Source organism: Anopheles gambiae, assembly GCF_943734735.2.
Source record: "Anopheles gambiae chromosome X unlocalized genomic scaffold, idAnoGambNW_F1_1 X_unloc_32, whole genome shotgun sequence".
Classification (NCBI taxonomy): Eukaryota; Metazoa; Arthropoda; class Insecta; order Diptera; family Culicidae; genus Anopheles; species Anopheles gambiae.
The window spans coordinates 52,501-57,500 of record NW_026902640.1 but is presented as its reverse complement, the minus strand read 5'-3'; positions in this window follow the sequence as shown (position 1 = coordinate 57,500).

Here is a 5,000-nt window from a genome sequence, read left to right as displayed (position 1 = left end):
ACGGATCTCTGCACGCATGGAACATGGTGGCGGGAATCATTGCTAGAACCGAACGGCGCCTCTGCGCGATGTACAAACAAGCTCAACAGGAACCTCGTATCGGCTGCCGAGCCGGAGCCCGAACAACTTGGATTTTCACCTCTAATTTATATCAACTCACCACTCCCCGAGGGATCCGCAGAATTGCTTCTGGGTCCCGTATCGTTATTTGCGATTCGTGTTTGCATTACACTACATTGAACTATTCCAACTTGTTTATCCGCATGGCGAACATTTGCTGCATTGAACATTTAAGTTCCACTTCGCTCTCCCCTACGTGGGTCTGAGCTTCGCTCTCAGGGAAAAAATATGCCACATTTGGTAGGGAAACCCGGTTTCATCACGCTATGTGCCCTGCACCACCGGCTTAGCGTGAATCCTTCGAGTTTCCCTAAGAAGTTCGATTGGTCTTGCAGAGTTTAAAGACAACGAAGCTTAGTTTCAAGCAAGGATTTAATATACGCGTATTAAAAACCCTTAGCTGTTACAACTTTTATGCTTGAAACCATCGCAACGAAGTCTTTGGGTCCGTAGACCCGTGATGTACTGCTCCAGGAAACGTTTTGAAAGGGTGGAAACTCAAAATCATAGGTTAAGATCATCGGCAGAACCCACCAGACACCACTTTTGCTTCATAAGTTCGGCCTATAGTCATATGACGATTTTCATCGGGGAGGGGACGTATGACCCAAACGGGGGCTTATATGACCCACGGACACTGCAAACCATGCTCCTACGACTAAATAGAGGTTAAAACTACGATTTGGTGAAATCTTCATTTTTGACCTCGAAGCAAGGTACCTTCCCTATAGTAGGCAATGAGTAAATGATCATAATCCCAGGAGGGCAAAAAATGGGAACCCGAGAGGAAAGCGCTGTTGGCGCGCCTAAGCTAGTGGCCCGTAGAGTAAAAAGGGTACAGTATCGGACATTAAGATAGGACCCTGGTTTTTTCAATGCACCGTGCACTTGTTTTGCCACGTTACTTGTGTTTGTGTGTGTGTGTATGTGTGTATGTGTGTGTGTGTGTATGTGTGTGTGAGTGTGTGTGTGTATGTGTGTGTGTGTGTGTGTGTGTGTGTGTGTGTGTGTGCATGTGTGTGTGTGTGTAGTAGTAGTAGAAAGAGAGTGTGCTTTTTAATGTGTATTTGCAAGTGCGCGGGTTTGTGTCTGAAAAACATAGCTTGCCATGATGTCATGTGGCGTTGAAATTAATCTTATTATGTGTGTTATCATGTGAAACATTGTGCGTTTACACTTGGATAAAAACTAAAGTTTGCATCGACAGCAGCGCTTGTTCTTCGGACGAAAACGCAGGTGTGCTGTTTCATGAATGTGAATGCGACACCGGTGCGAAATGGACACGCGCACAATAGCAATGAACTCGGCATTCCCTCACAGGTGTTTCTCCAGTGCACGCCATTGAAAGGCCTTCGTGCATCTCTGCGTTGCACGTTGTGTGCGAATGGTAAACTTTGTGCGTGCATTGAGCTGGTGCGCAGTTGTTCTTTTCAATGGGCGTTTTGTTTCATGAGCGCGGCAGTATTCTTTTCTCGATTTTGAAGGGAAGACGCTTACTCGCGTACTCGTTGATAGTTTTTATCCATGCGATGTTTTTGCTGCTCCAAAACGATGTAATTCATCGCGTATAGAAGTAGAACGCAGGCAGAGCACGGGATCAGCCGTGTCCAACTTTTTAACCAGCGCGTTCTTGACGGTCCAAGCAAGCAATGTTAGTAACAATGGGTCGAGGTAAACGTTGTACCGATTATCAGCGCCATATGTAAAAGCGAATGGCTGCTGCTGGCATTAAGCGCAAAAGGATCGAGTTCGTAATGGAACGATCGCGCACTTTTGTGGCAAACGCGCTTCGGACAACCGAAACGTGCTTAGACAACTGAAACGCGCTTGGACAACCGAAACGCGCAAGTCAACCGGACGTCCTCCGAAGACCACGGCGAAAGAAGACCGTAACATTGTTAATATATCGAAAACACACTGATCGCGAGGGCGGTGGTCCTGCTTATCACACCAAAAACCTAACCCAAAACACAAAAAAGCTACTTACAAATCTATCCGAAACGACCTACTTGTGAAACAAACACACACATCAATACACATTCAAACATACATCCACACACACACACACATGCACACACACATACACACACACACATACACACACATACACACACACACACAAACACAAACACATACAAACCACACATAAACTTGGCCCAACGGGTGCACGGTGCGTTAAAAACCCAATGCCCTATCTTTCTGTCCGATACTGTACCCCCAACAAAGTTGTCGTTTGACGTTCTGGTTGCACTTTTTATCATCTAAAATCAGTTTTCTACACGTTTTGAGGGGTTTTAGCAAAAAAAAAATTTTCGATTACTCGAGCTCTCTGGCCCGTTCGGTGCACATTTTTGAAAAAAGCTAGGGAGCTGCCCCTAGGTTCGGGGTGTCACAAAATGTTGAAAAGTGGTCGAAAAACCACTATCCAGAATCGGATGTAGAATCATTAGACGAACTTAAAATTGTTCTACGACACCCATCTGCGACGTTTAGTATTCGAGATATAGCACTTTGTAGGTCTGACCGAGCAATTTTGTACTGAAATGTATGGTGAACATGTAATTCATTAAATAACATTGACTTGCATCGTGCCCTACTTCATCGGCACAGCTGTTATTGACTATCTTTAGTGGAAATGGATTGAGTTTGACCATTTTAAGCCCATTTCCTATGCCGTGCACCAACATTGTGTACCGATCAGGGAAAGTACGCTACGTACGCGTTCATGGATGTCGATGTTGGTACAAGTTGCCTTTCGGGATAGCCGTGCACCAAAACTGTGTACCGATCAGGGAAAGTACAAGACGGAGGGTGCAGCTCGAGCGTACGCGTTCATAGATGTCGATGTTGGTACACTTGCACCAAAATTGTGTACCAATCAGGGAAAGTACAACACGGAGGGCGCAGCCCGGGCGTACGCAATCATGGATGTCCATGTTGATACAATCTACGTGTACGTACCTAGTTTTTGTAGGAAAAGTTGCAATTAAGTGCTTGCATGCTTAAAATGCTCATCTCAACCGGTCACCTTTTGGCCTGCCCTTTTATAACAGAAACCTAGAAAGATACTCGAGATTTTTGTGTTTTTCCATTCGCCCGGGACGACGAAATGAGCTATGTGCACATCGTGCAGAAAATTGTCTTCGCCACGCATGTTTTTGTCCATCCACTCATATAATCACCCGCATTTGTGTTCAACACGGACGGCGCAGCCCGAGCGAACGCGTTAATGTTTATGTTTGTACACACTGCTTGTACGATTCTAGGATTTGGTAATTGCGTCACAGTGCCCGACCGTCGCGGACACCATTCTTGGACAGAAGTCCTAGTACGTAGAGTACTTTCCCTAGGTATGTGCTCGTTCGTGACTATCGTTGCGTGCTTACGGACACGCTTGGGTATGTTTACCATACAAGGTTTACTAGGGAAACCTGGGAAGGACGCTTGCCCTCCCGTCGCGGACACCATTCTTGGAAAGAAGTCCTAGTACGTAGCGTTCCTTATTTTACTTGATCAGTTTGTAATGCATTCGCTTTGTTCCATCGACTTCTGCTACTGCTCACTAAGGGGTGTTCGTTTGCGATGTGTACGATAAGCAACTGTCTATCGTAACCAGCAGTTAATCAACACTTTTTACCCAAGTCATAGCAACATAGAGTACTTTTCCTAATCGGTACACAATTTTGGTGCACCTCTAACCTGGCCGGCACTTTATCGTTACGTTTTGTGCATAACCTAGGGACGTGGTGTAAGTTTCATGATTTTTATGTTTGATTCGGTTTATTATGATTGAAAACTACGCTACGTCCCAGAAATTTGAACTCGACTACTTCCTCCATGTGGCGCCAAAAGCTACTGGGCAACGCCTAGCTAATGCCCCATTTGTACTTCAATTTGCATAATCAATTTTGAAAAATACGCTAAGTCCCAGAAATCTGAACTCGAATACTTTTGCCACGTGGCGCAAAAAAGCTACTGAGAAACGCCTAGCCTTTTACCCATTTATAATTTAGTTTTCGTTATTAGTTTTGAACAATACGCAAAGTTCCAAGAATCTGAACTCGAATACTTTTTACATGTGCCGCCAAAAGCTACTGAGCAACGCCTAGGTTGATACATTTTTGGTACATGGAGTGTATGCATGCAGGATTACTGCCGTGCTGGACCGGAAAATCGAACTTGCTACTAGAACATAAAGTAATTCCCCTAGATAGGTGCTTTTGCATACCTCTGATCGACGACCATGCAACGTGCGACACGCGTAGCTAGGCTTGCCCAAACAAATTTCCTAGGATAGCACCAAATTGCACACCTTCAGGGGTATATTTTGGTACCGTGTACCGTGCATGGTACAAGTATCAGCAGCTCGTGCAATTTATTTTGCATCGTGTTGCGGTTGCTGGTGCGTCGGGATAGGAGTATTTCGAGACTTTCGCCAAGCGTTGGTGCCATTTGGGGGATAATTAATGTTCTAGCCACAATAAACGTGCCACATAATGCCAATAAGGAAAAAGCCGTTTTCTAGGGACTTCCAGTCAAAATGTTTGCCATCAGCGCTTTCCTGTCGAGTTCAGGATCTGGGACTTAGCGTTTTTTTTTCACGATCCAATCCAACGACCAGATCGTGAATAAACAATACATACAACAGTGCATCCCTTTAAAGTAGGAAAAAGCCGAATTCTAGGGAGCTCCAGTCCAAAAGGTTGTCATCAGCGCTCTCCTCTCGAGTTCAAGATTTGGGACTTAGCGTTTTTTTCGCGATCCAGCCAAAAGACCAGATCGTGAAATAAACAATTAATATAACTGTACTAGTACATCCCTTCAACTGAAGCAAGTGCACCATACATGACCCGTACGCCAATCATCCATGCACATGACAC